The sequence below is a fragment of the Vidua chalybeata genome, chromosome 1, assembly GCF_026979565.1.
Source record: "Vidua chalybeata isolate OUT-0048 chromosome 1, bVidCha1 merged haplotype, whole genome shotgun sequence".
Classification (NCBI taxonomy): Eukaryota; Metazoa; Chordata; class Aves; order Passeriformes; family Viduidae; genus Vidua; species Vidua chalybeata.
Window position 1 is genome coordinate 14989526 of NC_071530.1, and position 13044 is coordinate 15002569.

The 13044-nt window shown below is 41.1% G+C and overlaps 1 protein-coding gene and 1 long non-coding RNA gene across 12 annotated transcripts in view; one reads left to right on the top strand and one right to left on the bottom strand.

Moving 5' to 3' along the window:
• Nucleotides 1-6553: 6553 nt before the first annotated feature.
• On the bottom strand, nt 6554-11120 carry LOC128791858 (uncharacterized). The gene is made up of 3 exons (XR_008432191.1): nt 8239-11120; nt 7557-7621; nt 6554-7252 (listed from the first exon to the last, which is right to left on the bottom strand). It is a non-coding gene; the product is annotated as an uncharacterized LOC128791858 (long non-coding RNA).
• Nucleotides 11121-11285: 165 nt separating this feature from the next.
• ZNF438 (zinc finger protein 438) overlaps nt 11286-13044 on the top strand; it is a 51470-nt gene continuing 49711 nt past the window's right edge. For 7 of the 11 annotated variants that reach the window (XM_053943075.1, XM_053942995.1, XM_053943097.1 and 4 more), the window contains exon 1: nt 11286-11535. The gene's annotated coding sequence lies outside the window, so the exon portion shown is untranslated. The other 4 variants (XM_053943009.1, XM_053943018.1, XM_053943003.1 and 1 more) reach the window with 4 other exon arrangements.

Genomic DNA, 13044 nt, shown 5'->3' on the forward strand with positions numbered 1-13044 from the left:
ATGTTTTCAAGTCTAAAAGATATAAATCATAAAAATATTAAACAGACATACGTATACATCAGAGCCTTTGGTTTCTTCTCAGATCCACCAATTTCACCTGTATAGGACTGCAACTATGTCTAAAAGGCTTAGGTACTGAGTCTCATTATCAATTAATTAGTGATGCTTTAAAAAAACATTTTACGTGACATTTGGGAAAAACCTGGTGACAGGAAAACATATACATTTTCCTTCCAAGAGTAAATCAAACTATGACTCCTTCACACTCAGCCTGTATTTCAGATATGCAACTATAAACCTATTATAGTTCATCTCTAGATATGGTGCTCTAACTCTCCATTTCATCTAACTTAAATTATGTAAAATGCATGCTCATGAACTAAAATGTAGTTGTTGCTTTTTATGAAGAAAATAAACAGCAGGATATATGTTACCATTGCCATCAGAGGGATCTTTACTGAATAATTCCTTTGATTATGGTGTGAAATATCCAACTTTAAACATCAGTAACTGAAGTATAAACAAACAGACTGATAAAAGGCTTTCCTGACCAAAGATTTACCTATTCCAGTATCCTACCTCCTAACAGATATGCAGGGAAGGAATACTTCTTTGGAATACTCTCCCACTTTCCACAATTTGTGGCCCTAGGAATACCAGTGTTTTTTTAAAAACCTTTATTTCAAATATCAAGATGACATTTTTTATTAAATACAATAACATAGATACTAGTTTTTATGTTTTATTCTTGCCATTATTAGACTAATACTTTTCTTTAGTTTTATTTCACAAGCTGGAAAATTCTAGCTAGATTTCTTGTGCCAAACAAAAATGCCCTCCTCACATTTTATATGGACATGTCTTGCTGCTCTGGAACCAGCACAGGGGGAAGAAGCTGTGGGAGACTCCTTTGCTGTCCTCTATACCAGACACCACAAGGTTCCTGACATCAGACATCTCCTTTCTTCTCTCTTACATCTGCGAAGTGATTCAATGAGTATACCAAATCTACCTTCATTTGTGTTGCCATTACTGTGTGGACTATAATTGGTACGAACTCGCTAGGATATCCTGCATCCTTCTTGTGACATATTTTACCCTAAACCCAGGAGACAAATTACCAAAATGGTTCCATTTCTTTCTTTTCAGGACACAGATGTCTTGGCACAGGATTTGCACTGAAGAATCACAGCTCAGTATTATTGGTCTTTTCCTTCCTCTCACTGCTGGGCTGCTCATGGCCAAGAGCCGGATGGTCACAGGCCTTATAAGCTTCTTTTCTTAACCTGGCTGCCCACGGAAATGAGGTATTTGCAACACTGCTTTTCATCTGGTGGTGAAGTTTGTTTTGGTTTTTTTCCCTGCCTGCCAGTGCCCTGGTAGTAACAGAGAAAGCCACAAAGGAATTTTGTCTGCATGTGAAAGAGGAGTCTCAAAGAAAATTACATTCTTACTGGTTTTGCAGCAATACATGGGTAGGGGAGAACAGCAAGATAAAATTGTGCCATTTCAGGGGATTAGTTGGACATAAATTGTGCCATATTTTGGGTGGCAGCAGCTGGCTGGTGACCCAGCAAGCTCCAAGCATTGCTAGCCACAATACTGGTGTCCCTTGCAAGACTGGGAACATCAGGATGGTCCTGAATGAGATGGAGGTAGACAAATGTATAGGGAATCAAGGTGCAGGAATTTTAAGACTACAGGAACAACTTATTTTCTTGCCTTATGCTACCCTTTTAAGAACATACTATTTATGGTTTTAAAGCTAAAGTCAGGTTTTGCCTTTATATAATTTTTCTATTTGAGGATCACAAGGCACTATATAAGCATTAGATCATTTTCCCCCACACACCTTCTGAAATTATGCACTCACTGTATCATAAAGAAAACATGTAAACTGGATTCTCTAATTTAAAGCAGCTATAGCTTTTCTCTGTGGACTCACGAACACATTTTTAATATACCTATATACAAATAATACATATGAAAAATAAAATAACAGTAAATGTATAATCTATGTAAAATACTCTGATAAGAAACTATGAAAATTATTAGGCTTCTTCACTGCCGACTGAAAACTATAATGGTTTCATATTTATGTGTGATATGGATCCTGAATACAGAATAATAATAAATTTTTAATGCTTTTAAACATACTGATTTCTAGGGGTTTCAGAGGACAGACTTTTGTTTAATCATATTTCTGGGCTGTTGCCAGGCTGTCTCTATTCCCTAGGGCTGAATCTCTGGACATCAGAGGTACTCCCCTGGAGCTGCATCTATAGACATTAAAGATTCAGAGTCGTTACATACCTTAAGCTAGGAGAGACAGGGGACTTGGTCCTAATTACAGCTTATGCCCATTTAAGGTTCTTTAAGCTTAATGCAGAAGCCTTGATGCAAATGAAAATCAGGTCCTCAGTCACTTCAAAAGTACTCACAAAAAAGGTTAAAATTCTGTTTAACTTCCTCTTCTTATCAAAGTCTTGGAAAAAGAGAGCCTTTTCATAAGGACTGAGCACTGCATGTTTTATCTGAAGTCTGCCGTTTAAAGAGGGTGATTGATTTTTCCACATTAAGGGCAAAATAGCAGGAAATCTGTGCCTCACTGACTCTTACACACATACCTGCTAGCAACTGAGAAGCTCTCTATTCAAATCAAAGTGGGATTTTTGGGTTTTAACTGTAGCACTTGAAGGGCTCAATTCCTTTGGCTTTGTCTTAAATTAAGAGCCAGAAATTATTTCCCCATGAGACTTCAAGTTAGATCTTTGCCAAAGCCATGGGTCACTTGATTGCATCCAGAAGTTTACTCTATACTTAGCTGGTGATGTGTCGATGTGATGAGGTTTCAGCACATGGTACTTCATAGGGACTGAAGCTGATTCCCATGATTTTTTAAATTTAGTTGGGGAATAGGTGTACATAAAATCTGACTATAGTTTTCAGGATTCCCCCCCCCCCCCCATGTTATAGTTTTCCAGAAATATAAGCATTTACATGAACCTTTGATTTCTCACTTTTATCTGCATGCCACAGAGCTATTAATGGAAATGAAAAATAAAACTGCCATGTAGATGCATTGCTGTGAAAAAAAATATTACTAATTAAATGTGGATTGAGTGACTATGATAAAACCTCTTGGTAATATGCCTGGCCACTGTGGGACAAGAGGTCATGCTTCACGTGCCAAGAATGACAGTGAGATGCTACAAGGGTTTGAGAACCAGTTGGAGAGTCAGTTCTCTAGTTCAGTGACCTCACTTCAGTGGGAACTGTATAAACACAGAAGTCGACCAAATAAATTTAGATGTATTTATAACTCTCTTGTGTAGTGAAGTACACTGAAGACAAGGGATGTAGAAATTACAGACTGCCAGTATGGTAAAGGAAAACAACAACAAACACAACTTTAAATATATATTATAAAGAGCAGACAAGGAAAAAAAAATTCCAGAAAAGACTGCAAGTAGCTCAGAGACACTCAGCTTTTTCACACCAGGATCCTTTTCCTATATGGGTTGCCTCTAACAGAAGCCTCCATGTTAAATATCAGTCTGGGCAGAACAGACCGGCTGGGATTCTCTGAGAAACCCTGCAAAAAACATTAAGGCTTCCTTGCCTCAGTGCCCAACTGGAAAAGGAGAATATAGTTTTCTTGCTCACTGAATGGCACACAGATAAAGTATTCAAATTAATTCTTTGAAATGAAAGAAAGAAAATAGCAAGAACTGACTCAGGAGGTACTAAAGGACTATTTTAAATTTCTTGAGATTAAAATGACAAAAAAATTCTTTGTAGTCCAATCTCCCACGCACTCCATTCCCATACACTCTGCAGATACCTATAGGATGGTTTAAAACAAATCCAGATAGCAATTTTCATTAAAACCAATGGTCTGTCCTCTGATTCAAGAGCAATTTGCTCACTCTCAGTGCTGCAGCTCTGCTAGACACAGCTGCAGGTGTGCCACTCCCAGAAGGTCCTGTGCAAACTGTACCCTGGCACAATCATCCGCAAGAAGCAAAGTCCCAATGTGCAAGTCTTCTGCATTACGAAACTGAAACAGAGGGGCACTTCCTTATATTACATGAGACATATTGCAAAACACACGCACAAATAAAGATTTTTATGAAAACATGTGATGAACCATCTAGAAAACCAACAGTGTATCTGTGCCACAGATCATCAGGTGTTAAAAGCATGGCTGTCTGGGCAGGGTTCCTGCTCTACTCACTGCCTTGAAGGGTCTCTCTGTGAGCTGCAGTCTTCATTCAAAATTTTATTTTTACAAAGCATCTCTTCATTGTCAGCATAACATCTTCATGAACTAACTCAAAATTCGAAGCAAAAGCAATTTAATCCTTGTCTCTGGAACACAGCACACTCTTGCTATACAACATTGATAGAATAAGATACATAGTGGTCATAGTGGATACATAGTGGATACATAGTGGATTGCAGTTACAAGGGGCATTCTGTGCTTTCATTGAAAAAAAAAGAGGTCATATTTGATTTTTTTTTCAGTCTTCCAGTATTTGTTCCTCTTTTCAGCTTCATTGACAGCGCTACAGGAAGTTTCACAGCAAATACCTTTTATCCCCTAGGATGCATAGCAGCTGGGCTGGCTGAGGGACTTACAACTCTGCACATTTTTCAAATGTTTCCTTGACTGCTTTTTAGGAACAGCTATTTCTATAAATCTTTTGTTACTTCTAAGTTGTCCAACCTTTATGGAAATTCCTTCTAAATGAATACGAACCAGTATTTTTACTACTTCTGAATCACTAATTTCTGTCATGTCCATTTAATCTTGTGCTTATTTTCAGTTTCCATTCACCTTCTTTATTCTATTTGCAAAAGCTTATTTCCCCCTCATTTTTAAGTATAATTTAATTTTTCTATCATCTCATAAAAAATATTTTACTTTTGTATACATTTCTCTTATTTTTTCATTTTCAGAAGTTCTGCATTTTTCTTAATCCTTCACAAAGTTATAGTTCTTTCTAGAGGCTTTGTAGAGGCTTTTTAGTCCACAGTCATTGTAAAAAACATTTCGTGATACTGAAAGAAGGGAGTTTGCTTCTTCCTGCTTGCAAGCCTGCAGGTTTCCTCTCAGTGATGTGTGTTTCCTTGGCTTCTCATTAAAAAAAACAAAAAGAGACAAGAACTATGTGTTCTTGGCTTGTCACAGAATTTTACTACCTTGAAGGACAGAGATCAACTTCTTGGGCACAAAATGTAAACTTTAGAACAAGCAGCTTGTGGGTTTTAAAAATAATTTTTATTTGGCGTCACCAGTCAAGCCTTTCATGTTGCTGAAATCTATTGCTGTCTCTGAAAAATCAGTCAACCTAAGCTGATACAAAATCAGTTCAAGGAGAGATTTTTCTTACTTAACAATTTCTTAGAAGATTTTGAAAGTGTCATCTCAAAAGAAGGATAATAAATACTTAAAATTTGTTCCTACTCTCTTCCATAAAGCAATAGTAAAGGACATAAATTCTGGCCTTCTCAACACAAAAGTTACATTGAAAGAATTTTAGGAGGTTGAGAAATCACATCCTGATTTTGGCTTTCATGCTCTTGATGATGATACAGTTCTTAGTTATGTGTGTCCAACTTTTTTTTAAAAAACAGAACAAGTGGTGGACTAAATGAGTGATTGCAGTGTATTTACTTTCTCCTTCTGGCTAGATGGGTGATTAACCATAAAGAGTGCTGTTGTTTTAACTACTGTGCTGTCCACCAGCAGTGATGGATTCCCATCTTCTGTGCTTTTGGCCTTTAATCTGCAGATATATATTATTGTAAGGGGAAATATTAAAATTAAGCATCCCTAATCCATTCCAGGATTTGGAATAGGGCGTGTTCATGTGTGCAAGATTATTCTGCTTGCTGTCCATGAATTTGTCCTTCCTCCTTCTACCTACTCCTGCAAGTCTATCTTGTCCCACCAGCAGACTGAAGTCTTTTTACTTCACTTATGGGACTCCGCCCAGTCTCAGTCTTCTTGTCCAGTCTGTTTCATGATAAGATAAAACCTATTATCTGAAAATCTCCATTTGGCCATCCCCTAACACCAGAGGTACTTCAGCTCATATATCTGAGGTAGTGCTGTAGGCTCCTTTTAGAGAAGAAACAAGAACTTATAGGGCAGCATTGATCTGTTTGAGACTGTGGGAGTTAGACTGCTGCTCAGACTTCTCTGACACATTGTCTTAATACGCATTCACTGTCACTTTTATGCAAAGGTGTTTCTTAGTAGCATATTAACCACCCTTCCGATTTCCAGCAGCATTTGTTTCAGATATTCTCTTCTCATTTTTCTGAGCTGTAAATTTTGATCTTCTCTGTCTCTTGGATTTTTCCTCTGTATTTATTTTAGTTGCTTGTTCTGCTTATTTGATCTGGATCTTGGCTTCTTTATTATCTTAGTTGGCATTTCTCCTTTTTTTTTTTTTTTTAAATTCTAAAAGCAGTGTTTCAGCACTTAAATGTCTGACAGGTTAATCATGACAAAAAGGAATGTACTTAAATCTCATTATATTTTTCAACTTCAAAGAGTTTTGCTCATATTTATTAATGTATCATCACAATATTTAAGTCAGAATTACCACTGCTGTTTCAAAGGTAGGTGAACTGAGCTGCAGACATTAAAGCTTAAATCTCTTATACATTTAAAAAGTACAAATAGTCAGCAGGAGGCCTAATCTGTAGGAAGCAGGAGAAGTCTGGTACTAAGAGGTTTTTCAAAGCTTGTGTTTGATATTGTCCAAGTTTCCCAACTTCTTTGAGTCTGTGCTCTAGTGCAGTGGATTTAAATACCTTCATCACCTTTAACAAACAGTGTTCGGAAGTACTACAAACTTAACTACCTAAACCAACATCAACCTAAATGATTCTCTGCCTGGTCTAAAGCAAACCTGTACTATGCAGTAATACCTTACTGTATGTGGGAGGATTTTCTTTACAGGCGATGTAAAATTCCTCCATGCAGACTAAAGTGCAAGAGAGAACAGTAAGGCAACGATTCATGTCCTAAAACTTCACAGATTATGGGAGGGTGGGAGGTATTACAGTTGTTTGTTGCTGCTGCTGTCCCCAAAAAGGCTCCAGTTCACAGTAACACCAAACACAGTGGCTCCTTTCTTTATGACCATGTTTTGGCATTTCCACTAGCACTGAACATGGCAAAAGCACTGCTGTGCAAACACCTCTATTGATTTAATTCTGAAAATATGACACATTGCTAAATACAAAAAAAAAAAAAAAAAAAAAGAGTATTGCAACTTTGTATTTTTTATTACCCTGAATTCTAAGTAGTGCACATTAATACTGTACATCATAAAATTCTTAATCATGTAGGTATACTCTTCAGTTTATTCTATCTGATAATACACTCCTACTCTTCTAAATCAATACCAGTGTAATCTTTAAAACAGTAGCTCCTTGTCTACTGTAGATTGTAAAAAGAGAAACTATTATCTTCATCAGATATCACAGCTTTCATTTTTTCCTATGGTATTATTTATCAGTGACTAAGGTCTGCTTACTTTCAGTTCTAAGCAGGAACTCATTCTATTACTGCACTTTTAAGAAAAAACTCTTTCCCAAAAGCCTGTAAAATAAGATTGAGATCACTGATACACTTTTCTGAAAAATATTCAGGAAACAGTACTACTGAATATTATACGTTCAGATGTTGAGGTACCACATCACCAAAAATATTTTCTTCAACTAGTCACAATGAATTCTTTTTCCCAGTATTGTTTTAAAACTTGATATTCCAGATTAACATTAATTATCACTGCTACTAAGTTTCTACAGTATATAATGAAGTAATGCTTGAGGAAATTAATACACTCTCTAATAGAAATGACTGATCTTTTCTGTGAATACTAAAAATAGTCTATACATTAAGCTTATATTGTCATCAGATCTCTTTTCTTTTTCACCAGCAACAGATATATCCACTGTAGCATTTTGTTTTATTTTTAAATGAAAACTAATAGCTGGTAAAGGCACAAACACATGTGCACATTGGAAAGCATATTTTGTGTTGCTCCAAGTGGCACAGAACACATCAAGAACCATGGTATGCTCATTATGCCACATCTGTGGTTAAGAAAGGCAGTACATACAATGGATATAGTAATACTTCTGCTTAAGCAACAGTTAGGACTTGTATAAATCCAAAAGGAAATATAATTATTTAACACCATTTGGAAGACTCACCTTCAAATTCACTGTATTTGATAGGCTCTGTAACTGCAAACCACTTCAGCTTTAGTGGTACATAAAGGTGAAGAATAAGTATGTTTATTTTTAAAATTCAGTTCCTGTTAAAATTGTCAATGATTTCTAAAGGAAGTATTCTGAAGTGCCAGAACAGTTATTTCAGATACAGAACTTCCAAGTGGAACACATGACTGAAGGAAAGTATCATACCATAAATGTTCTGAAGTGACTTTGAGCCAGTCCACCTGTTTTATCACCACAAATTTAATTTGCCAAGATGCACTTACTGTATTCACAAAACTGTGCTTATGTTCAGAATCGCTAATTCTAATTCACATTTAATTTCAGGAAATCTGAGTTCAAAAAGAGCCTAATCTTTTAACTTCTTTTTATTGTTTGGCTACACTAGAAAAAAAGTGTCAGGTACTCAGGATATCTGCTTCCTTAGCTGTCACTTTGCAGCAAGCTGCAGAAATGGGTTTTCAGAAAACTGCGCAAATATTTAAAATATATTTCTAATTGTTAGCATACTGTCTATACCTATGCAGTTCAAATTTCAGCCTTAGGTACATGGAAAGAAATGTCAATATTTGGAAGACATTCCAAATTCCTCCTATCTTCTCCCACACTGATTTATTTTTCCACTTTTGGTGCTTTTGGACTTATTATCACGACGGCATCATGATACTAAGTACATGATAGCAAAAAACATCAGAATTAAATTCTTAGCTTACCACCACTTCCTCCTTTCCCTTACTCCCACTTCCCAGAAGCTGTGTCAATGCTTTTGCACAGATTCTTTGTTCCAGCTGTGGCTAGGGGATCCCTGTCACCCCTTCTTCCAGCAAAGGGCTGTGGTAGAAAGCTGTGCTGGGTGCAGGCTCATGGGAGATGGGGGTGTCTTGGCAGAACACATGCAAGAGGAGCTCGTGAAGATGGAGACACTCCTGCATCACAAGATGAGACTGGAAAAGGACGTGGCCTCAATAAACTTCGAAGTGGTGCAGACAGAAGTCGTTTTCTTCCCCACAAGTAACATCTCCATGGTAGAAGAGATAGTTAGAAGAAGGTCAAGAAAAGAGGTTGTTTTTTTTAATTCTGAATGCTGTTTCTCTTTTCACACCTACACATTATACACTTCCCTTCTTTCTTCTGTGCCTTCCCACCTCTCTCCTGCCCAAATAACTTCTCCTTTCAGCCTCCTCTTAAATCCCATATTAGCCTATTTCTGTCAGACTTCCATTTTTCCTTTCAGAGAACCATAGAATTATAGAACCATTTAGATTGGAAAAGACTTTAAGATCATCTTGTCCAACTGTTAACACAGCACTGTGAAGTCCACCACTATACCATGTTCCTAAGCCCAATGTCTTTTAAACACCTTTTTAAACATCTTTTAAGTACCTCCAGGGATGGTGACTCCATCACTGCCCCTGGCAGCCTGCTCCAGTGTTTAATAACCCTTCTGGAGAAGAAATTCTTACCAGTATCCAATCTAACCCTCCCCTGAAGGGGGCAGAAGAGACTGATGCCCACCTGGGCACTCACTGGCTCATGTTCAGCTGCTGTCCACCAATACTCTCAGGTCCTTTTCCATCAGGCAGTTTTCCAGACGCTCTCCCCCCAGCCTGTAGCACTGCAGGGGTTGTTGTGACCCAAGTGCAGGGTCCGGTATTTGGCCTTCTTGAACCTTGTACCACTGGACTCACCCCATGGTGAGATCCCTCTGCAGATCCCTCTGCAGAGCCTTCCAACTTTCCAGCAGATCAACATTTCTGCTCAACTTGTGTAAGCAGACTGAGGGTGTTCTTGGTCTCCTCAATCAGATCATGAGTAAAGATATTCAATGTGCCTGACCCCAACACTGAGCCCTGAGGAACACCACTGGTAACCAGTGACCAGCTGGATGTAGCTCCATTCACCAACTCTCTCTAGGCCTGGCCATCTGGACAGTTTTTTTACACAATGAAGAACACACTTGTCCAAGCCATGAGCAGTAGTTTCTCCAGAATGCTGTGAGAAACCATGTCAAAGGCTTTACTGATGTCTAGGTAGACATACCCACAGCCTTTCCCTCATCCACTAAGTGGGTCACCCTGTCAGAGAGGAACAGGTCAGTCAATCAGGACCTGCCTTTAATAAACCCATGTTAGCTGGGCCTGATTACCTGTACATGCTGTGTGAGGCTGTGAGGATACTCAATATAATTTGCTCCATATCCAAACTAAACCTTCCCTGTCACAACTTTGAGGCAGTTTCCTTTTGTCCCATCACTTGTTACTTGTGAGACTGGCTCCAACCTCACTCCACCCTCCTTTTAGGTAGCTCTGAAGAGCAATTAGGTTCTCCTTGTTCCTCCTTTTTTCCAGACTAAACACCCTCAGCTCCCTCAGCTGCTCCTCCATTAGACTTGTCCTTCAGATGCTTCACCAGCTTTGCTGCCTTTCCCTGGACACGCTCCAGCACCTCAATGTTTGCTTTAAAATGAGGGCCCCAAACCCAAGGCCAATACTTGAGACATGACCTCACCACTGCCAAGTACTGAAGCACACTCACTGTCCTCATCTTGCTGGCCACACTATTGCTGATACAGGCCTGGAGGCCACTGGCCTTCAAGTTGTCTCATGTTCAGCCATCTGCACCCTCTCTGACCCAGTGCTTTCAAGCCCCGTACGCTTATTTTCCAGCACGATTTCTGTACTTTTTAGAGATTCCTTTTGCTGACTTGCCCCTCAAAACCCCTATACCACTGCCTGACAGCCATCAGTTTTGGGGACCGGCTGGGAGCGCAGCTCCCCCTCCGCCGGTGTCTGGCTGGGGCGAGGAGGGAAGGCCGCACTCAGCACAGCGGTGCCCGAGGCCGGAGCCCCGCATCCCCAGAGCGGCGCCGCCCGAGCCCGGTCGCAGAACAAGCCCCGGCCCCGCCACCCCTTTCCCTCCGACAGCCCCCGCCCGCCGACGGCCCCGCCCCTGCGCCTTCCCGCGGGGGTGACGCCGCCGCCCCGCGCCGTGGAGGCGGGACCCGGGCACGGCGGGTGTTCGTAAGTTCCTTCCCCCCGCGGCGGTGGGGCCGCGGCCCGGGTTGGGGGCGGGCGGCGCCGGGGCGCGGCTGTCCCGCTCTCTCCCCGCCTGCGGAGCCGGCTGGCGGCACGGGGCCGGGAAGCAAGAGGCGGAGGGGTGGTGGCTCCCGGCGGGGCGGGCGCCTCCTCCGGCCCTCACTCGGTGAGCCCGAGGGACTCCTCGCCGGGCACTGCCGCCGGAGCTCCGCGCCTGCGGGGCCTTTGGCTCGCTCCGGTACGGCACAGCTGGTCCCGCGGCTCGGCCGAGGCGCCGGGCGGCGCGGAGGGCTCGGCAGCGTCCCCCGGGCCGCCGGGGTGTGTGCGGGGCCCGGCTCCCGCCGCCGGAGCCCGGGAGCGGCGGTGCGGGGCCTGCGGCTTTCGGCCGGGGGCGCCGTGTGAGCTCAGAGCCAGCACGGCCAGCCGAGCCCCGGCCCGCGGGTGTCACAGCCCGGCCCGGGGTATCAGCCCCGCGAGTGCAGAGACTGCGAGAGGGCGTGACTGCTGTTGCCGGTTCTGATGTTATAATAAAGACCTGCAGAAAGGCCGCACTATGACCGGTTCCTACAAGTCATGACGTTGCTTGTACCGCTCAGGCTTTTTTCTGTGGTGGCCGTAGAGCGTGACCTCTGTGAGTGGTGGCAGCGGGTGCCTCCAGGTTCTGTGGCAGCGTTTGGCTCCTGCGCGGTCCCTGCCAGCGTGAGTCAGGGCTGTGCGCCGAGCTCTTGACTCCGAGGCCTGAGCGATGTTTCATAACCTTGCTGCTGCTTCCATAAAAGTACAAATACGATGTGCAGTCCTCTCGGGCTCCTTACGGTTTGGAAGGAACTGACGGCCAAAGGCGTTTTGTCCTGTGGCTGCAGAAATGGATCCAGTAAATGGGTGTAGTGTTTGTGTGTAACTTACTGGGGCCTGTCAGCTTATGAATCCATTGGAACTTTTAATAATGACATTAGGGGCATATCCCCGGTTCCAAGTGATCAGATGTGTCTGGCATAGATAATAAAGGACGGGAAGCATTTTAAAGCCGCATAAAAGAGTTTTCAAAAGACTGTGCAAACGTCTACAGCATGGCAGATTTGAAACAATATGAAAGATTGGCTTGTTTCAATTTATTTTGCCCCTAAGTCATGCTCTATTAAAAGATTTACCTAGTTCTATACCTAAATTAAAATCAATGTGGTATGTCTTGTGCTTAATTCCTTTCTTCTCCAACATAACTGTTGCTGAAGCTTTTTAATGTGTATTAAAGTCTCAGTCAACAGCCTAGCCCTTAAATGCTGTATAGTTAAGCTAATTATAGTCTTGAATTTTCTTGTGCTAATTTATTTGAACCTGTAATATGCCATTAAAAGTGGTCTTTCATGGTATTATTCCTTAATAAAAAGGAAAGAGGAGGATAACATAGGGTAAACACACAGTTCCCTTGGATCACAGTAGTTTATGTGCAGTTTTTTTCCCCACAGAACTATTCAGCCATCAAAATACTGAGCTGTTGTTCTTTTGTTTGTTTGTTTTTTCAAGAACTTGGTTGTAGCTAGTTATTTTTAGTAATAGTTTAAGTTACTTAGTTTAAGTTTTTCAAAGTTACTTTTATGTAAAGCAAAATACATCAAAGATGAGTGCTTATTTTTTCTGCTTAAGTAGCTAGAAGAATTGGATTTTTTCCAACTTAGAGTTTGTCAAAAGACAGAAAGGAAAAGGAAGAAATAAAGTGCATGACAAGTCATATATTTAAAATATTTTT